The sequence below is a fragment of the Phyllobates terribilis genome, unplaced genomic scaffold (genome assembly GCF_046119375.1).
Source record: "Phyllobates terribilis strain yellow unplaced genomic scaffold, ASM4611937v1 Scaffold_499__1_contigs__length_1316695, whole genome shotgun sequence".
NCBI classification, from domain to species: domain Eukaryota; kingdom Metazoa; phylum Chordata; class Amphibia; order Anura; family Dendrobatidae; genus Phyllobates; species Phyllobates terribilis.
In genome coordinates, this window is record NW_027363259.1 from 1,052,932 (window position 1) to 1,074,297 (window position 21,366).

Genomic DNA, 21,366 nt, shown 5'->3' on the forward strand with positions numbered 1-21,366 from the left:
GTTTGTCGGATTTTGGGATGGACTCTTTGGCTTTGCTTTTCTTCTCCTCATTGGATTTTTCATGTTAAAAGTTGCAGAAGCCAGATGACAAGCTCATTTTGGTTCAACTTCAGCAACTGTGCATTGCATTGCCATGTAATGTAATGTAATGCAATGCTATCTATCTAGCTCTCCCTCTATACTTCCTTTTGGATAAACAGACATATTAGGCAAGCATTTTGGAGCTTTCACCTAAATAACTACAGGTGGTGAGATAAGCTGCACAATATAATTGACCTTTCAGTATATTGTTGCACACACACCATCTATTTAGCAAATGCCCTTGTTATCAACAGCAGCCTTTTAAACTCACCTGAGCTAACAGGTATGTGAGCTGGTTACTCTGCTGCGCTTAAAATTTCTTTTTTGGTTTGCTACAATGCCTTTTCTGAAACGTTGTCTCCCTCTGCTGGAACACTGACTTCTTTCATTTAATGCCTGCAGACTATAAAAGAGAAACCAACCCAAAAAGTTTGGTTGATTAGTCTGTGGCATTCTTTTAAACTGTTGCTTATGGCGGTCTCTGTGAGCTTCTCAGTGACATTCAGCCATCCAGGTATCCCGCCTGCAGTAGACGGAATGTGGCAATGGAACGCTGGCTGCGCGTGTCATAATAGGCTCTGAGCCTTTATATACCTGCGCACAGCAGCAGCCACCTTCAGTCTGCTGCTGGACAGCCAGCAGTAGCAGCAGCAGGAGAGGTAATTAATCAGCAACCCTCCTGCTAAGGGTAGACAGCTGCTCGTTCCACCCCCCCCCCCGCCTTAATTGGTTCTCCTCCCTTCCAACGGTGTTGAGGCGGGTGGGAACAGCCGGGGGTTGAGGGTACTGTGCTAAAAGAGGTGGAGTTATGCAGATCTAAAACGCGTGGATTGCAGCAGCAGCAAGCCGAAAAGTGCAGGCATGTGAGGGATCTAGAGGTTGACAGCATGTCTTCTTAACGGGAGTCCAGGTGGCCATCTCCACAAATGGACTTTTCAGAATCCTTGGGTGGCACCGTAGTCGGAAACCAATTCTGGTTATCGCTTCTCGGCCTTTTGGCTACGATCAAGTGTAGTATCTGTTCTTATCAGTTTAATATCTGATACGTCCCCTATCTGGGGACCATATATTAAATGGATTTTTAGAACAGGGAGATGGAAAAAGAGCTTGCTCTGTCCACTCCACGCATTGACCTGGTATTGCAGTATCTCCAGGACCGGTGCACCCCTTCTTTAATGCAGTTTCTAAAATCAGAAAGAATTGAATTCAATGCTTTTTGTTCATTTTGCTTGTTTGTCGGATTTTGGGATGGACTCTTTGGCTTTGCTTTTCTTCTCCTCATTGGATTTTTCATGTTAAAAGTTGCAGAAGCCAGATGACAAGCTCATTTTGGTTCAACTTCAGCAACTGTGCATTGCATTGCCATGTAATGTAATGTAATGCAATGCTATCTATCTAGCTCTCCCTCTATACTTCCTTTTGGATAAACAGACATATTAGGCAAGCATTTTGGAGCTTTCACCTAAATAACTACAGGTGGTGAGATAAGCTGCACAATATAATTGACCTTTCAGTATATTGTTGCACACACACCATCTATTTAGCAAATGCCCTTGTTATCAACAGCAGCCTTTTAAACTCACCTGAGCTAACAGGTATGTGAGCTGGTTACTCTGCTGCGCTTAAAATTTCTTTTTTGGTTTGCTACAATGCCTTTTCTGAAACGTTGTCTCCCTCTGCTGGAACACTGACTTCTTTCATTTAATGCCTGCAGACTATAAAAGAGAAACCAACCCAAAAAGTTTGGTTGATTAGTCTGTGGCATTCTTTTAAACTGTTGCTTATGGCGGTCTCTGTGAGCTTCTCAGTGACATTCAGCCATCCAGGTATCCCGCCTGCAGTAGACGGAATGTGGCAATGGAACGCTGGCTGCGCGTGTCATAATAGGCTCTGAGCCTTTATATACCTGCGCACAGCAGCAGCCACCTTCAGTCTGCTGCTGGACAGCCAGCAGCAGCAGCAGCAGGAGAGGTAATTAATCAGCAACCCTCCTGCTAAGGGTAGACAGCTGTTCGTTCCACCCCCCCCCCCGCCTTAATTGGTTCTCCTCCCTTCCAACGGTGTTGAGGCGGGTGGGAACAGCCGGGGGTTGAGGGTACTGTGCTAAAAGAGGTGGAGTTATGCAGATCTAAAACGCGTGGATTGCAGCAGCAGCAAGCCGAAAAGTGCAGGCATGTGAGGGATCTAGAGGTTGACAGCATGTCTTCTTAACGGGAGTCCAGGTGGCCATCTCCACAAATGGACTTTTCAGAATCCTTGGGTGGCACCGTAGTCGGAAACCAATTCTGGTTATCGCTTCTCGGGCTTTTGGCTAAGATCAAGTGTAGTATCTGTTCTTATCAGTTTAATATCTGATACGTCCCCTAGCTGGGGACCATATATTAAATGGATTTTTAGAACAGGGAGATGGAAAAAGAGCTTGCTCTGTCCACTCCACGCATTGACCTGGTATTGCAGTATCTCCAGGACCGGTGCACCCCTTCTTTAATGCAGTTTCTAAAATCAGAAAGAATTGAATTCAATGCTTTTTGTTCATTTTGCTTGTTTGTCGGATTTTGGGATGGACTCTTTGGCTTTGCTTTTCTTCTCCTCATTGGATTTTTCATGTTAAAAGTTGCAGAAGCCAGATGACAAGCTCATTTTGGTTCAACTTCAGCAACTGTGCATTGCATTGCCATGTAATGTAATGTAATGCAATGCTATCTATCTAGCTCTCCCTCTATACTTCCTTTTGGATAAACAGACATATTAGGCAAGCATTTTGGAGCTTTCACCTAAATAACTACAGGTGGTGAGATAAGCTGCACAATATAATTGACCTTTCAGTATATTGTTGCACACACACCATCTATTTAGCAAATGCCCTTGTTATCAACAGCAGCCTTTTAAACTCACCTGAGCTAACAGGTATGTGAGCTGGTTACTCTGCTGCGCTTAAAATTTCTTTTTTGGTTTGCTACAATGCCTTTTCTGAAACGTTGTCTCCCTCTGCTGGAACACTGACTTCTTTCATTTAATGCCTGCAGACTATAAAAGAGAAACCAACCCAAAAAGTTTGGTTGATTAGTCTGTGGCATTCTTTTAAACTGTTGCTTATGGCGGTCTCTGTGAGCTTCTCAGTGACATTCAGCCATCCAGGTATCCCGCCTGCAGTAGACGGAATGTGGCAATGGAACGCTGGCTGCGCGTGTCATAATAGGCTCTGAGCCTTTATATACCTGCGCACAGCAGCAGCCACCTTCAGTCTGCTGCTGGACAGCCAGCAGCAGCAGCAGCAGGAGAGGTAATTAATCAGCAACCCTCCTGCTAAGGGTAGACAGCTGCTCGTTCCACCCCCCCCCCGCCTTAATTGGTTCTCCTCCCTTCCAACGGTGTTGAGGCGGGTGGGAACAGCCGGGGGTTGAGGGTACTGTGCTAAAAGAGGTGGAGTTATGCAGATCTAAAACGCGTGGATTGCAGCAGCAGCAAGCCGAAAAGTGCAGGCATGTGAGGGATCTAGAGGTTGACAGCATGTCTTCTTAACGGGAGTCCAGGTGGCCATCTCCACAAATGGACTTTTCAGAATCCTTGGGTGGCACCGTAGTCGGAAACCAATTCTGGTTATCGCTTCTCGGCCTTTTGGCTAAGATCAAGTGTAGTATCTGTTCTTATCAGTTTAATATCTGATACGTCCCCTATCTGGGGACCATATATTAAATGGATTTTTAGAACAGGGAGATGGAAAAAGAGCTTGCTCTGTCCACTCCACGCATTGACCTGGTATTGCAGTATCTCCAGGACCGGTGCACCCCTTCTTTAATGCAGTTTCTAAAATCAGAAAGAATTGAATTCAATGCTTTTTGTTCATTTTGCTTGTTTGTCGGATTTTGGGATGGACTCTTTGGCTTTGCTTTTCTTCTCCTCATTGGATTTTTCATGTTAAAAGTTGCAGAAGCCAGATGACAAGCTCATTTTGGTTCAAATTCAGCAACTGTGCATTGCATTGCCATGTAATGTAATGTAATGCAATGCTATCTATCTAGCTCTCCCTCTATACTTCCTTTTGGATAAACAGACATATTAGGCAAGCATTTTGGAGCTTTCACCTAAATAACTACAGGTGGTGAGATAAGCTGCACAATATAATTGACCTTTCAGTATATTGTTGCACACACACCATCTATTTAGCAAATGCCCTTGTTATCAACAGCAGCCTTTTAAACTCACCTGAGCTAACAGGTATGTGAGCTGGTTACTCTGCTGCGCTTAAAATTTCTTTTTTGGTTTGCTACAATGCCTTTTCTGAAACGTTGTCTCCCTCTGCTGGAACACTGACTTCTTTCATTTAATGCCTGCAGACTATAAAAGAGAAACCAACCCAAAAAGTTTGGTTGATTAGTCTGTGGCATTCTTTTAAACTGTTGCTTATGGCGGTCTCTGTGAGCTTCTCAGTGACATTCAGCCATCCAGGTATCCCGCCTGCAGTAGACGGAATGTGGCAATGGAACGCTGGCTGCGCGTGTCATAATAGGCTCTGAGCCTTTATATACCTGCGCACAGCAGCAGCCACCTTCAGTCTGCTGCTGGACAGCCAGCAGCAGCAGCAGCAGGAGAGGTAATTAATCAGCAACCCTCCTGCTAAGGGTAGACAGCTGCTCGTTCCACCCCCCCCCGCCTTAATTGGTTCTCCTCCCTTCCAACGGTGTTGAGGCGGGTGGGAACAGCCGGGGGTTGAGGGTACTGTGCTAAAAGAGGTGGAGTTATGCAGATCTAAAACGCGTGGATTGCAGCAGCAGCAAGCCGAAAAGTGCAGGCATGTGAGGGATCTAGAGGTTGACAGCATGTCTTCTTAACGGGAGTCCAGGTGGCCATCTCCACAAATGGACTTTTCAGAATCCTTGGGTGGCACCGTAGTCGGAAACCAATTCTGGTTATCGCTTCTCGGCCTTTTGGCTAAGATCAAGTGTAGTATCTGTTCTTATCAGTTTAATATCTGATACGTCCCCTATCTGGGGACCATATATTAAATGGATTTTTAGAACAGGGAGATGGAAAAAGAGCTTGCTCTGTCCACTCCACGCATTGACCTGGTATTGCAGTATCTCCAGGACCGGTGCACCCCTTCTTTAATGCAGTTTCTAAAATCAGAAAGAATTGAATTCAATGCTTTTTGTTCATTTTGCTTGTTTGTCGGATTTTGGGATGGACTCTTTGGCTTTGCTTTTCTTCTCCTCATTGGATTTTTCATGTTAAAAGTTGCAGAAGCCAGATGACAAGCTCATTTTGGTTCAACTTCAGCAACTGTGCATTGCATTGCCATGTAATGTAATGTAATGCAATGCTATCTATCTAGCTCTCCCTCTATACTTCCTTTTGGATAAACAGACATATTAGGCAAGCATTTTGGAGCTTTCACCTAAATAACTACAGGTGGTGAGATAAGCTGCACAATATAATTGACCTTTCAGTATATTGTTGCACACACACCATCTATTTAGCAAATGCCCTTGTTATCAACAGCAGCCTTTTAAACTCACCTGAGCTAACAGGTATGTGAGCTGGTTACTCTGCTGCGCTTAAAATTTCTTTTTTGGTTTGCTACAATGCCTTTTCTGAAACGTTGTCTCCCTCTGCTGGAACACTGACTTCTTTCATTTAATGCCTGCAGACTATAAAAGAGAAACCAACCCAAAAAGTTTGGTTGATTAGTCTGTGGCATTCTTTTAAACTGTTGCTTATGGCGGTCTCTGTGAGCTTCTCAGTGACATTCAGCCATCCAGGTATCCCGCCTGCAGTAGACGGAATGTGGCAATGGAACGCTGGCTGCGCGTGTCATAATAGGCTCTGAGCCTTTATATACCTGCGCACAGCAGCAGCCACCTTCAGTCTGCTGCTGGACAGCCAGCAGCAGCAGCAGCAGGAGAGGTAATTAATCAGCAACCCTCCTGCTAAGGGTAGACAGCTGCTCGTTCCACCCCCCCCCGCCTTAATTGGTTCTCCTCCCTTCCAACGGTGTTGAGGCGGGTGGGAACAGCCGGGGGTTGAGGGTACTGTGCTAAAAGAGGTGGAGTTATGCAGATCTAAAACGCGTGGATTGCAGCAGCAGCAAGCCGAAAAGTGCAGGCATGTGAGGGATCTAGAGGTTGACAGCATGTCTTCTTAACGGGAGTCCAGGTGGCCATCTCCACAAATGGACTTTTCAGAATCCTTGGGTGGCACCGTAGTCGGAAACCAATTCTGGTTATCGCTTCTCGGCCTTTTGGCTAAGATCAAGTGTAGTATCTGTTCTTATCAGTTTAATATCTGATACGTCCCCTATCTGGGGACCATATATTAAATGGATTTTTAGAACAGGGAGATGGAAAAAGAGCTTGATCTGTCCACTGCACGCATTGACCTGGTATTGCAGTATCTCCAGGACCGGTGCACCCCTTCTTTAATGCAGTTTCTAAAATCAGAAAGAATTGAATTCAATGCTTTTTGTTCATTTTGCTTGTTTGTCGGATTTTGGGATGGACTCTTTGGCTTTGCTTTTCTTCTCCTCATTGGATTTTTCATGTTAAAAGTTGCAGAAGCCAGATGACAAGCTCATTTTGGTTCAACTTCAGCAACTGTGCATTGCATTGCCATGTAATGTAATGTAATGCAATGCTATCTATCTAGCTCTCCCTCTATACTTCCTTTTGGATAAACAGACATATTAGGCAAGCATTTTGGAGCTTTCACCTAAATAACTACAGGTGGTGAGATAAGCTGCACAATATAATTGACCTTTCAGTATATTGTTGCACACACACCATCTATTTAGCAAATGCCCTTGTTATCAACAGCAGCCTTTTAAACTCACCTGAGCTAACAGGTATGTGAGCTGGTTACTCTGCTGCGCTTAAAATTTCTTTTTTGGTTTGCTACAATGCCTTTTCTGAAACGTTGTCTCCCTCTGCTGGAACACTGACTTCTTTCATTTAATGCCTGCAGACTATAAAAGAGAAACCAACCCAAAAAGTTTGGTTGATTAGTCTCATAGAATCATAGAATGGTAGAGTTGGAAGGGACCTCCTGGGTCATCTGGTCCAACCCCCTGCTCAAAGCAGGATTCACTAGATCATCTCAGACAGATGAGACACATTAAAAGAATGTCTGTGGCATTCTTTTAAACTGTTGCTTATGGCGGTCTCTGTGAGCTTCTCAGTGACATTCAGCCATCCAGGTATCCCGCCTGCAGTAGACGGAATGTGGCAATGGAACGCTGGCTGCGTGTGTCATAATAGGCTCTGAGCCTTTATATACCTGCGCACAGCAGCAGCCACCTTCAGTCTGCTGCTGGACAGCCAGCAGCAGCAGCAGCAGGAGAGGTAATTAATCAGCAACCCTCCTGCTAAGGGTAGACAGCTGCTCGTTCCACCCCCCCCCCCCCGCCTTAATTGGTTCTCCTCCCTTCCAACGGTGTTGAGGCGGGTGGGAACAGCCGGGGGTTGAGGGTACTGTGCTAAAAGAGGTGGAGTTATGCAGATCTAAAACGTGTGGATTGCAGCAGCAGCAAGCCGAAAAGTGCAGGCATGTGAGGGATCTAGAGGTTGACAGCATGTCTTCTTAACGGGAGTCCAGGTGGCCATCTCCACAAATGGACTTTTCAGAATCCTTGGGTGGCACCGTAGTCGGAAACCAATTCTGGTTATCGCTTCTCGGCCTTTTGGCTGAGACCAAGTGCTTCACAGCAGGCGGTTTCAGTTGAAGGGCACTCAGGTACCCCTCTCCTTGGCCTGGCAGGATCGTCCACTTCAGTGGGCTTCACCTGCCTGCTGCTATTAGGGAGAGGGATTAGTCCTAGGGTAACGGGCAGCGATCCCCCAGCCTTCAGGTGCTTTATCTCAAAGCTCTGAAGGCGCAGATTGCAGGCGGTTGCAATTTGCATTTTGTTGCGCCATACCATGGAGGTTGACCCCAACCTCGTGCCTCTATATGCGAGGCTTAAGAACACCATAAGGGTCCGCTTTACGGCTGGTGGTTCCGATATGCGGAATCTGGGATATGTAGTCCAGGACGTGCTTGAGAAACTGCTCCACGTCAGAACCAACGAAATCCTTTCTATCCAGGATTATCCTCGACGTGGAGATTATGATGTAACCTTTACTGGCGAAGGTATTTTCAAAGATGTTTTGTCCAGAGTTAAGTCGGTAGAAAATAGCCCTGGTCTAAAAGGGATTCAGATCATCGAGCACGTCCTGGATGAGGTAAAGATGGTGGTTGTGAAAATCTTCTCACCCTTCATAACAGCACCAGAGGTTATTTCCTTTTTGTCAGTTTATTTTAAAAGTGTGAAATTGATTGGGAAAGTGTTGAATGAGTTTAACATCTGGACCTCAAAATGGAAGTTTTTAGTAAAATGTGAAAGAGACCCTAAATTCCCTGGAGGTGGGAGACTTCCTCCAGCTCGATTTAAAATAGGGCAAACTAATGGGGATTTTTTTTTCTCAGGAATGCCACTTTTCTGTAGGTATTGTGGTCTCTATGGGCACTCTAAGGATAGTTGTGGTGCCACTTGTAGAAATTGTGCCAGTACTGAACATGACACAAAGGAGTGCCCAAATGAAAAAAAATGCTCTTTTTGTCGGACACCTGGTCATTTCTATTTTTCTTGCCCTCACAGGTTCAGAGAGGATGAACAAAAACAAAAGGAGAAGTCCAAGACATCCGGGAATGGACGGGCCAATCAGGCCACCCCTCAGGAGGAGGAACAACAACCTGGAGCCTCGGGAGGTGATAAGGGCGCTTCGACTAGTAACAATCCTTCCGAGTCAATGACAGGTAACTCACAGGAGCCCAGGAGCTGGCTGAAAGACCATAAGGAGGCTAAAAGGAAGGCTGAGAAAGATCATAAAGGGGCGGTCGGTAAGGCCAAAAAAGAGCGCCAAAAGGCTGACACCGAGCCCAAAATTCCCACTGGGTCTCACGAGAGCGAGGGCGGTACGTGGCATTTGGTGAGGTCTCATAATAAGAAAAAGAATGGTTCCGTGGAGGTGGCTAATAGGGAGGAGATGGATACATCCCCTCACGGGGGTGTAGACTCTGGAATCCCGAGGTCCCGGGGCTCTGCTGCCCCAGGTGGGGCCCCGAACCTGGCTGCCTCCGGGGACTCTGAGGCTCCGCCATGTGCGCAGCCTGCCCCTGTGTTACGACCCTCTGCGGGTCAGCAGGGGAGTGCGGAGCCTCTCGGAGACCCACCTGACGAGGACCTAAATGGTCAGCCTATGGAGACCCAGTGTAACCTTTCTCACAATATCCTTCCGAGCTACACCCCAGTAGCGTCGGGTCTTAATTTAAGTGAATGTTCCTTCTCCGATGATGAAGACTCTTTGATAACGGTGGATTCAGAAGAGGGCGTTGGTGAAAGTCCAAGTGGTCTGATCCGTCCATCGGATAGGTAAAGTCCAGTTTTTGTTTCTTCCTAACCATTTGTTATGATGGCTGACATTAGTGGTGTTTCCCTCAATGTGAGAGGCATAGGATCCAAGACCAGAAGAGCTACTGTTTTACATTTTTTAACCTGTTTTACAGCTTCTGTTTTCTTTTTACAAGAATGTCATATCCCTCATAAGATTTCTTACAAAAAATATAAGGAAGAGTGGAAACATGGTCCATCGGTCTGGTCTGGATCAAATGCAACCGGATCAGCCGGGGTAGCTATACTTTTTAAGGGAAATGTGTCTATTGATTTTATCCAAGATATTTTACCGGGTCGTATTCTTTTAGTTAAGGCTTTTATTGATGGGACAAGATGGCAGTTTTTAAATTTTTATGGGTCACCTGATAAAAATGAAAGGGCTGATATGCTGGAAATTTTACCTTTATTTATTAACATTTCTGAACCTTTTATCCTGGCAGGTGATTTTAATTGTATTTTAAAAGGCGAAAGCCGACGCTCCGGTTCCGTGAGTAGAAATTATGACAAAACGTCTGGAATGTTAAGCAATATTATAAATGATTGTAAATTAACTGATGTGTATAAAGAATGTAACAAGGATAGCCCTATAGACGCTGGTTTCACCTGGAGCAATTCTACATGTAGCTCCAGGATAGATTTTGTTTTAGGTTCAGAAAAAATACTGCCAGTGAAATGTGAAGTTTTAACTAATATTCTCTCAGATCACAAGGTTTTATCTTTTAGAGTGAGGATTAATGGAAAGAAGAAATGTGGTAAGAAATCTTGGAAATTGAATGTGTCCCTTTTAAAAGATCCACAAATTTTATCGGATTTTATTGAGTTTTATGTAAACTGTAGAAAAAGGAAAAACCCCAATATTTCTTTTAGCTCCTGGTGGGATAGAATGAAAATAAGCATTAAAGATTTCTTTATAAAGAAAAGCATACAAAAAGCTAAAGAAAAGTTTGAGATCTATAATTTTCTTAATATCAGGTTACAGACATTGTACAAATTCAAAGACAATGGTCTGGATGTAGGTAATGATATATTGAGTCTTAAAGGAGAAATTTCAAAGTGGTTGGAACAAAAAGGAAAAGAACTGATTTTTCGTTCAAAGGTAAAACACGTAGAAGAGGATGAGACTTGTTCCAGGTATTTTTTTAAGAAAAACAAACAGGCGAAAACAATAATTGATAACATAGATGGAGATAATAATATCAACGTTATATTGGATAAGGTAAATGTCTATTTTAATGATCTTTTTAATGTAAAAACTATAGACCATGATTTAATACACACTTTCCTGGGGGAGATCAAGTCCACCCTAGATGCTGATGCCCAAAGTTTTTTATCCCAACCTCTATGTGAGGAAGAGATTTTAGAAACCATGAAGAGTTTTAAAAATGGTAAAGTGCCGGGCCCTGATGGTATCCCCATAGAGTTTTATATAAGTTTTTATGATATTTTAAAAGATGATTTGTTTAATTTGTTTTCCGAAGTTTTTAATAATAAGGTTTTACTCAACTCATGGAAGAAAGGTGAGGTATCACTACTATACAAAAAAGGTGACAAAACGGATCTTAAAAACTGGAGGCCGATAACTCTTTTAAATAGTGATTACAAAATTATGGCTAAGATCTGTGCAAATCGGTTGAAAAAGGTGATACATAAAGTAATTCATGCAAATCAGGTATGCGGGGTACCTGGGCGTAGTATCTGGGACAATTTAAACCTGGTGAAAGATTGTATTGAAGATGTAAAAACCAGAAAGACAAAGATGTCAATCCTAGCGGTGGATTTTGAGAAAGCTTTTGACCGCGTGTCTCATTTTTATCTTTTTAAAGTTTTAGAAAAAATGGGCATTCCGGGTGGGTTTTTATTGTCTCTTAAAGCTTTTTATAATGATTGTACGAGTAAGATTTTAGTTAATGGTTTTAAAACAAAAGAGGTAGTTTTAAAATCAGGGGTGAAGCAGGGTTGCCCTTTGTCCCCCCTGCTTTTTATATGTGCTATAGAACCCCTTTTATGTACAATACGCCGGGATAAGCAAATATGTGGAGTACCCTTACCCAGAGGGAACGGTCTACAAGTTAAAGTTGTAAGCTATATGGATGATGTAGCAGTGTTTGGATGTGATGTACCTTCAATACAAAAAACGATAAGCCAAATTCAGTCTTTTTGTACAGTTTCCGGTTTTAAAATTAATCTTACTAAATGTAATATTTTAAATGTCGGGGGGATGAGTTTACATGATGTACCAATTGCAGTTACAGATTCCATTACTATTTTAGGTGTTTCTTTTAATGAATCTAATAATGGTTTTAATAGCTGGGATGCGGCAGCACAGAAAATTAATCAGAAAATCTGCATGTGGAATATGAGAAAGCTGTCAATGGAAGGTAAAGTTCTGATTGTAAAAATGGTGATATTACCTATCCTGTTATATCTTAGTTTGGTGTTCCCCCCTCCTACAAATTTGTTGAAACGAATTACAAAAGTATGTTTTACCTTTCTTTGGGGCTCAAAAATGGAGAAACTCAAAAGAGAAATTGTGACAAAGCCAAAGGTTAAAGGTGGGAAAGATTTCCCTGTTTTAGATAAGTTTCTTTTAATACATTTTTTCTGTTTCTGTTTTAAAACCCTTTTTAAAGATAATTACCTTTCCTATTTTATGCGTTTTAACACTGGTTTTCTCATGAGAAGGTTTGGTTGGTTTGAAACGGTTTTATCCTTTCCTTATGCTTTTAACCTACCTGCACATTATGAGATTTTAAAGAAAATTATTCTTGATTTTAATTTGAATAAGAAACAGACAGGGGATCTATGTAACAGCAAGACACTACTCAAACAAATTAGTACTGATGTGACGTTGTGTGATATTGAACGTTATGATGATGACAAAACTGTACACATATGGAAAATGATTAACGCCCCTTATCTTTTTAATGTACAGAAAGACATGTCTTGGAGCTGCGCACACCACTGTCTTCCTTGCCGGGCATTCCAGTACAGAAGAGGTTTTGTGAGGTCTGCCATCTGCCCAAGAGAAGGTTGTCAAGAAGAAGAGACAGTGAAGCATCTTTTATGGACTTGTGCTTTTGCTAAAGAGTTCTGGAGAAGATTAATCCCCCTGCTGGAGAAAATGGTGGACCTCAAGGACTTTAATTTTGCATCAGTGTTATATGGTCTTCTGGAATGCCCAACAATGGACCAAAAAATAATGGCGTGGAAGACAGTGAATTGTGCCAAGATAGCGCTCTGGAATGCTAGAAATATTGCTGTTTTTAAACATGAAATGTTACCAGTAGATGATGTTTTAGCCTTTTGTAAAAGTGAAATGTACATATACTATTTATTGGACAGGAAAAAGAATGTAACGTTGGCAGGCAAATGGCTTTTTAACCTATGGAATATTTGAAGTCTTGTAAAATTTGCTGTGATGGAATTTTTATTTTTCTTTGAAGTCCCGAAAGTGTAATGTGGATGTAATGGTTTTATTTCTGTAATTTGTTAAATTTTAAATAAACGGTTTTTATCCCCATGTGGGGGATAGCCAAATTAAAAAAAAATCTGTTCTTATCAGTTTAATATCTGATACGTCCCCTATCTGGGGACCATATATTAAATGGATTTTTAGAACAGGGAGATGGAAAAAGAGCTTGCTCTGTCCACTCCACGCATTGACCTGGTATTGCAGTATCTCCAGGACCGGTGCACCCCTTCTTTAATGCAGTTTCTAAAATCAGAAAGAATTGAATTCAATGCTTTTTGTTCATTTTGCTTGTTTGTCGGATTTTGGGATGGACTCTTTGGCTTTGTTTTTCTTCTCCTCATTGGATTTTTCATGTTAAAAGTTGCAGAAGCCAGATGACAAGCTCATTTTGGTTCAACTTCAGCAACTGTGCATTGCATTGCCATGTAATGTAATGTAATGCAATGCTATCTATCTAGCTCTCCCTCTATACTTCCTTTTGGATAAACAGACATATTAGGCAAGCATTTTGGAGCTTTCACCTAAATAACTACAGGTGGTGAGATAAGCTGCACAATATAATTGACCTTTCAGTATATTGTTGCACACACACCATCTATTTAGCAAATGCCCTTGTTATCAACAGCAGCCTTTTAAACTCACCTGAGCTAACAGGTATGTGAGCTGGTTACTCTGCTGCGCTTAAAATTTCTTTTTTGGTTTGCTACAATGCCTTTTCTGAAACGTTGTCTCCCTCTGCTGGAACACTGACTTCTTTCATTTAATGCCTGCAGACTATAAAAGAGAAACCAACCCAAAAAGTTTGGTTGATTAGTCTGTGGCATTCTTTTAAACTGTTGCTTATGGCGGTCTCTGTGAGCTTCTCAGTGACATTCAGCCATCCAGGTATCCCGCCTGCAGTAGACGGAATGTGGCAATGGAACGCTGGCTGCGCGTGTCATAATAGGCTCTGAGCCTTTATATACCTGCGCACAGCAGCAGCCACCTTCAGTCTGCTGCTGGACAGCCAGCAGCAGCAGCAGCAGGAGAGGTAATTAATCAGCAACCCTCCTGCTAAGGGTAGACAGCTGCTCGTTCCACCCCCCCCCCGCCTTAATTGGTTCTCCTCCCTTCCAACGGTGTTGAGGCGGGTGGGAACAGCCGGGGGTTGAGGGTACTGTGCTAAAAGAGGTGGAGTTATGCAGATCTAAAACGCGTGGATTGCAGCAGCAGCAAGCCGAAAAGTGCAGGCATGTGAGGGATCTAGAGGTTGACAGCATGTCTTCTTAACGGGAGTCCAGGTGGCCATCTCCACAAATGGACTTTTCAGAATCCTTGGGTGGCACCGTAGTCGGAAACCAATTCTGGTTATCGCTTCTCGGCCTTTTGGCTAAGATTGGGTGTGGTGTTTAGGCATTGCATCTGGTCTTGGCTGATAGGTGTTTGGGGTACCCGGCTCCTTGGCCTGGGGGGATCGTCCCACCTTACGGTGGGGCTTCACCCCCCTGCTGCTATTAGGGAGCTGGCTTAGTCCCCTTACAACGTGTTGCGATCCCTTAAAAAGGCTCACGCCTTTTTTCTTTTCTTCTGTAGTTGGTACGCTTTCGTGGAAGTATGCCTGCTACAATTTCTTTTGCATCGGGAGAGCCCCGGATGAGGAACACAATCCGTATCGAGGTCTTGGAAAGTTTCAGAGAGCAGAAAGGTATCCGCTTCGTCTGCAATACCATCCTCCTTGGGATCCTGGAGTTCGACAGAGATGACATCTTTTGCTTCCAGGACAATGAACTCAAAGGTATTTATACCATCACTTTTAAGAACCAAGGATGCTGCCAACAGTTGGTCCAGAAGGTGAACGAGCATGGTTGGAGAGATGAGATGGATGGCCTGGTGTTTTCCCTGCTTTTCGTCCATGAGGAGGTACAAATAACAACGTATTTTCCCAACCCTTTTGTGGAGAGGCAGGACATCCAAACCTGTTTGAGCCGTCACTGTGATGAGGTGAGATACATTGGGCCTGTGAAGAACTCTGTTGGCTTCTGGGGTGGGAAGCGGAGGTTTCTTGTGCGGTTGCGGAAGGATCCCCAGGGCTATGGAGGAACACATCACCCCCCCTCTACTATCACTATCGGGAAAAGTCGGGGGTATTTATTTTATGCTGGCATGCCTATGTACTGTCGAAATTGTGGGAAAATGGGGCATGTCCAGAGCAATTGTGCAGAGTCCAAGGCATTCCGTTGTAATAACTGTGGTCTACTAGGACATTTATTTAAGGATTGCCCCCATAAGGATTCTTGCAACCTTTGTGGCGTGGACGGCCATATATTTCGGGAGTGCCCACTGAAGACCAAGACCCGAACATATGCGGAAGCTGCTGGAGGACCTATGCCACGGGAAGGACCAGTTCGTGTTCCGGAGACCAGTAAAGGACCTGAGCCTCGTCCTTCTGTTTCCACAACAGAGGAGGTGGCGGAGAAGGTCAAGGGCGCGAGGAAGGAGACGGAGAGGATGGAGCAGGAGTCGGGTCTCCCCCGTGGAGAGCCTCCTGTGGCGAAGTCCCAGAAAAAGGGCGGAGGGCGGACCACCCAAAGACCGGAGCAGAGGGACTCTCCCGTCAGGGAGAAGACCACTGCGTCGATGGTCCCTGGTGTGTTGGAGCAGGGCGCCCCCAATGAGTTGGCGGTGGGGGGCTCTGTGTCAAAGACCCCAGACATACCTAGGGACTCGTGCCAGCAGACCACGGTTCTTTGTCCAGCAGGTGGCAATGATGGTGAGGTTTTCATGTCTGACCTGGAGAGTCTTCAGGAAGTGAGAGGCCACACAGCAATAGCGGAGGATGACTGCACGAGCGACGTGATTGAGCCGTGTGGCAAAAAGTTGAGAGCGGACGATCCTCCGGCATTTAATCCAGACTCGCCTGATGTGTGCCTTGCCAGGGACGATATATGGCAACCCGGTTCCTCCGGGTATCCGATATCTGGTTCGGACCCCCAGAATATTCTCTGCTTCTCCTCAACACTCGAGAGCTTGACGGGGTCTGCAGGGGATATAATGGATGACTCCCCTCCCCCATGACACAAATGCCATCTATTAAGTGTCTCTCACTCAATGTGAGATCTTTAAAGAGCCCTGTCCGCAGGGCTGCTCTCTTTGATTTTTTCAAAACATTAGACTTTGATATTTGTTTCCTACAGGAATGCGGTCTGCAACACGGACTACGGTATAATGAGCTAAAGAAAGACTGGAAACTAGGGCCCTCCATTTGGTCCGGCTCTAATGAGAATAAATCAGCTGGTGTGGGTCTGCTCTGCCGAGGTAATGCTTTTATAATCTCCTCTGTCACTGAGATTGTGCCCGGCAGAGCTATATTAGTACATTTATGTTTTAATAATTTTAACTTTCGTGTTATAAATGTGTATGCCCCTCCAGATAAACAAGAGCGGATACAATTGTTTGAGATTTTACCGTTGTTCTGTGTAGGGTCATCTCCTCTTTTGGTAGCTGGGGACTTTAATTGCCTCAGTGTAAATGAGCGCCGAGGAGGAGGTGACCCAATCCGTAAATTAGATAAATCATGTTTTTTATTAAGTAATTTGCAGACAGATTTTAAGTTGCGCGATGCCTGGAGGTCGCTATCGCCGACGGACCCGGGATTTACGTGGTCCGGTCGGGGAGTGACCTCCAGGATCGATTTTATCTTTTTATCTGAAACTTTTAGCCCTGTATATTTTGTTTTAATTCCTAATTTATTTTCTGACCATAACATATTAAAATTAGAGATAGAATACCAGGGGGAACTAAAGGTGAATAGAGGGTTGTGGCGCCTGGGGGTACACCTATTGGAAGACCCCCTGGTAAGGTCAGATTTTATCAAAAAGTACCAACAATGGAGGCAGCTCAAACCCCCATATTTTAAAATGCTGTCCTGGTGGGAAGGGATTAAAGACAAGATCCAACATTTTTTTATCAGGGCTGGGAAGAGGAAGGCGAGGCAGAAGAAGCAGGGCTATGCAAATTTGAATACTAGACTGCAGACTCTCCTTAAATTCAAAGAGATAGGCTTAGAGGTGCATGATGATATTGTAAGCCTTAAAAATGAGATACAGTCATACCTTGAACAAAAAGGGAAGGAAATAATATTTAATTCTAAGGTGCAATTTTTAGAAGAAGGGGAAAAGTGTACACGTTTCTTTTTCAAAAAAGTGGTGGAGAGGAAAGAAACGATTACCTGCCTAGATGGAGATAGCACAATACAAGGTATGAAGAGGGTAGCTTTTAATTTTTATAGAAACCTTTTTAGCAAAAAAAGTGTTAATAATGTGTTTTTACAAGATGCTCTTAATGTCCTGGATTTTAGGCTAAATTCTGCAGATCAGGGGTTTTTAACAAAAGATATTACTTTAGAAGAACTTTTTAGTGTTTTTAAAAGTTTTTCAAGAGGGAAAGCCCCAGGAGCTGATGGCCTTCCTGTGGAATTTTATTTATCCTTTTGGGATATTTTAAAAGAGGATCTTTTAGCACTTTTTAAAGAGGTTTTTTTGTGTGATAAGTTACCCAAGTCATGGAGGAGGGGGATAGTGTCCTTAATATACAAGAAGAAGGGCGCTCGGGACGACCTCAAAAATTGGAGACCTATCACCCTCCTTAACATGGATTACAAGGCTTTAGCTAAGATTATTGCATGTCGTTTTAAAACTGTTATTAATGTGTTAATACAACCCGAACAAGTATGTGGTGTACCAGGGAGGAGTATTACAGAGACCCTAAATGCGATCAGAGACGTAATATGGTACAGTAAAGACAGGGATCAAGGGCTGGCCCTGTTGGCGCTAGACTTCGAGAAAGCGTTTGACAGGGTTTCTCATGAATATCTTTTTAAAGTTTTAAAACAAATGGCAATCCCAGACTGGTTTTTATCTCGCATTAAGAGTTTATATAATAATATGTTTTCACAAATCTCTGTCAATGGTTTTTTAACTGATTTTATCCCACTGGAATCCGGAGTGAAGCAGGGATGTCCATTATCCCCAATTCTGTTTATTTGCGCTATGGAACCCCTTTTATGCATGATCCGGAAAGACAAGGTAGTCCGGGGGGTTCCTGTCCCAGGAGGGGGAGGGGCTCAGGTTAAAGTGCTTGGATATATGGATGACGTGACGGCTATTTGCACTGATCCTGCTTCACTCCGGAGAGTAGTATTGTGCACCAATCTTTTTAGTCAAGCTTCTGGTTTTAAAATGAATTTTAATAAAACTGAGTGTTTGATTATGGGTGCCTGGGATAGAAATGACTTACCGACTGTTAATGTGAAATATGACAATGTGAAAATTTTAGGGGTTGTATTTGATGCAAATAATGATGGGCTTGTGAGTTGGGGAGAGGTTCAAGATAAAATGGCAAAGAAACTTTCCTTTTGGACCCTGAGGAATCTTTCGATCGAAGGGAAAGTCCTTGTTATTAAATCTGATTTATTACCTATGATTTTATATATTGCCATGGTGTATCCTCCCTCTGACTTAATGCTAAAAAAACTAACTCGTTGTATTTTTATGTTTATATGGGGCTCTAAAATGGAAAAGCTTAAACGATCAGAAATGTATAAGAGAAAGCAGAATGGAGGAAAAGATGTTCCCGATCTTCGCCTGTTTTTATATGTAAATTTTTTCTGTTTTTGTTTTAAAGCTTTTAAGTCTGATAGTACTTTTGGCCTGTTTTTAAAATACACGTGTGGTTTTATCTTTAAGAGATGGTTTAGGCCATCCTTATCAGCGCCTGTTTTATTGTGTCCACCAAAGCACCTTATTATTTTAGAAAAAGTTGCAAAGACTCATAATTTAAAAGACCTTGGAGCTGACATCCTTCTGGACCGGAAGAAGCTATTTGTCCATTTGAGGAGAGAAGAAGAGACATCCCCAGTTTGCAACTACTCATGGAACAGATCCAAACGTGTGTGGAGGAATGTCTTCGGGAAGTTCCTCGCCAATGTCCATAAAGACCTTGCCTGGATGTCCGTCCACCAGTGCCTCCCAACCAGAGAATTCCAACACCGGAGAGGCCTGGTGGCACGGGCAAAATGCCCAAGAGACTCTTGCCATTGTGATGAGACCGTTATGCACCTTTTTTGGAACTGCACCTTTGCACAAGAACTCTGGGGGAAATTTGGGATTCTTTTAAAGTGGGTTTGCGGTTTAAAGGACTTTTATTATGAATATGTTTTATACGGACTTTTTAATTGCCCTACTGCATACCAATCTGAAATCTGCTGGTGTATAATAAACTGTGCCAAGAATGCAATTTGGAAAGCAAGGAATATTTTATTGTTTAATCGTGATTTTATTTCTGTGCTTGATTGTATTAAACTGGCTTTTAGTGAAATGTATGTTTATTATTTAAAAAATGTAAAAGATATGGGCAAGAAGGAAGCGAACCGTAGATGGTGCTTTTATATGTGGAATTCTATTTTATATTGATTATTCTCTGTAATGTATAATTGTCAAATGTTTTTATGGGTTTTTTTGTACTTGAAAGGTTTCGCATTGATTGTCTTGTAATCTGACTTATGTACAATAAAATTATGTTGAAACCTTATCTGTTCTTATCAGTTTAATATCTGATACGTCCCCTATCTGGGGACCATATATTAAATGGATTTTTAGAACAGGGAGATGGAAAAAGAGCTTGCTCTGTCCACTCCACGCATTGACCTGGTATTGCAGTATCTCCAGGACCGGTGCACCCCTTCTTTAATGCAGTTTCTAAAATCAGAAAGAATTGAATTCAATGCTTTTTGTTCATTTTGCTTGTTTGTCGGATTTTGGGATGGACTCTTTGGCTTTGCTTTTCTTCTCCTCATTGGATTTTTCATGTTAAAAGTTGCAGAAGCCAGATGACAAGCTCATTTTGGTTCAACTTCAGCAACTGTGCATTGCATTGCCATGTAATGTAATGTAATGCAATGCTATCTATCTAGCTCTCCCTCTATACTTCCTTTTGGATAAACAGACATATTAGGCAAGCATTTTGGAGCTTTCACCTAAATAACTACAGGTGGTGAGATAAGCTGCACAATATAATTGACCTTTCAGTATATTGTTGCACACACACCATCTATTTAGCAAATGCCCTTGTTATCAACAGCAGCCTTTTAAACTCACCTGAGCTAACAGGTATGTGAGCTGGTTACTCTGCTGCGCTTAAAATTTCTTTTTTGGTTTGCTACAATGCCTTTTCTGAAACGTTGTCTCCCTCTGCTGGAACACTGACTTCTTTCATTTAATGCCTGCAGACTATAAAAGAGAAACCAACCCAAAAAGTTTGGTTGATTAGTCTGTGGCATTCTTTTAAACTGTTGCTTATGGCGGTCTCTGTGAGCTTCTCAGTGACATTCAGCCATCCAGGTATCCCGCCTGCAGTAGACGGAATGTGGCAATGGAACGCTGGCTGCGCGTGTCATAATAGGCTCTGAGCCTTTATATACCTGCGCACAGCAGCAGCCACCTTCAGTCTGCTGCTGGACAGCCAGCAGCAGCAGCAGCAGGAGAGGTAATTAATCAGCAACCCTCCTGCTAAGGGTAGACAGCTGCTCGTTCCACCCCCCCCCCCGCCTTAATTGGTTCTCCTCCCTTCCAACGGTGTTGAGGCGGGTGGGAACAGCCGGGGGTAGAGGGTACTGTGCTAAAAGAGGTGGAGTTATGCAGATCTAAAACGCGTGGATTGCAGCAGCAGCAAGCCGAAAAGTGCAGGCATGTGAGGGATCTAGAGGTTGACAGCATGTCTTCTTAACGGGAGTCCAGGTGGCCATCTCCACAAATGGACTTTTCAGAATCCTTGGGTGGCACCATAGTCGGAAACCAATTCTGGTTATCGCTTCTCGGCCTTTTGGCTAAGATCAAGTGTAGTATCTGTTCTTATCAGTTTAATATCTGATACGTCCCCTATCTGGAGACCATATATTAAATGGATTTTTAGAATAGGGAGATGGAAAAAGAGCTTGCTCTGTCCACTCCACGCATTGACCTGGTATTGCAGTATCTCCAGGACCGGTGCACCCCTTCTTTAATGCAGTTTCTAAAATCAGAAAGAATTGAATTCAATGCTTTTTGTTCATTTTGCTTGTTTGTCGGATTTTGGGATGGACTCTTTGGCTTTGCTTTTCTTCTCCTCATTGGATTTTTCATGTTAAAAGTTGCAGAAGCCAGATGACAAGCTCATTTTGGTTCAACTTCAGCAACTGTGCATTGCATTGCCATGTAATGTAATGTAATGCAATGCTATCTATCTAGCTCTCCCTCTATACTTCCTTTTGGATAAACAGACATATTAGGCAAGCATTTTGGAGCTTTCACCTAAATAACTACAGGTGGTGAGATAAGCTGCACAATATAATTGACCTTTCAGTATATTGTTGCAC

The 21,366-nt window shown here is 43.2% G+C and overlaps 8 non-coding genes across 8 annotated transcripts; all 8 read left to right on the forward strand.

Moving 5' to 3' along the window:
• Window positions 1–1,060: 1,060 nt before the first annotated feature.
• On the forward strand, window positions 1,061–1,251 carry LOC141230216 (U2 spliceosomal RNA). Its single transcript, XR_012296770.1, has one exon. It is a non-coding gene; the product is annotated as a U2 spliceosomal RNA (small nuclear RNA).
• A 1,121-nt stretch (window positions 1,252–2,372) lies between these two features.
• On the forward strand, window positions 2,373–2,563 carry LOC141230265 (U2 spliceosomal RNA). Its single transcript, XR_012296817.1, has one exon. It is a non-coding gene; the product is annotated as a U2 spliceosomal RNA (small nuclear RNA).
• Window positions 2,564–3,683: 1,120 nt separating this feature from the next.
• Window positions 3,684–3,874, forward strand: LOC141230821 (U2 spliceosomal RNA). Its single transcript, XR_012297272.1, has one exon. It is a non-coding gene; the product is annotated as a U2 spliceosomal RNA (small nuclear RNA).
• Window positions 3,875–4,993: 1,119 nt separating this feature from the next.
• On the forward strand, window positions 4,994–5,184 carry LOC141230822 (U2 spliceosomal RNA). Its single transcript, XR_012297273.1, has one exon. It is a non-coding gene; the product is annotated as a U2 spliceosomal RNA (small nuclear RNA).
• A 1,119-nt stretch (window positions 5,185–6,303) lies between these two features.
• Window positions 6,304–6,494, forward strand: LOC141230268 (U2 spliceosomal RNA). The gene has a single exon (XR_012296820.1). It is a non-coding gene; the product is annotated as a U2 spliceosomal RNA (small nuclear RNA).
• Window positions 6,495–13,009: 6,515 nt separating this feature from the next.
• On the forward strand, window positions 13,010–13,206 carry LOC141230333 (U2 spliceosomal RNA). Its single transcript, XR_012296875.1, has one exon. It is a non-coding gene; the product is annotated as a U2 spliceosomal RNA (small nuclear RNA).
• Window positions 13,207–19,513: 6,307 nt separating this feature from the next.
• Window positions 19,514–19,697, forward strand: LOC141230337 (U2 spliceosomal RNA). Its single transcript, XR_012296878.1, has one exon. It is a non-coding gene; the product is annotated as a U2 spliceosomal RNA (small nuclear RNA).
• A 1,121-nt stretch (window positions 19,698–20,818) lies between these two features.
• Window positions 20,819–21,009, forward strand: LOC141230217 (U2 spliceosomal RNA). Its single transcript, XR_012296771.1, has one exon. It is a non-coding gene; the product is annotated as a U2 spliceosomal RNA (small nuclear RNA).
• The last annotated feature ends 357 nt before the right edge of the window (window positions 21,010–21,366 follow it).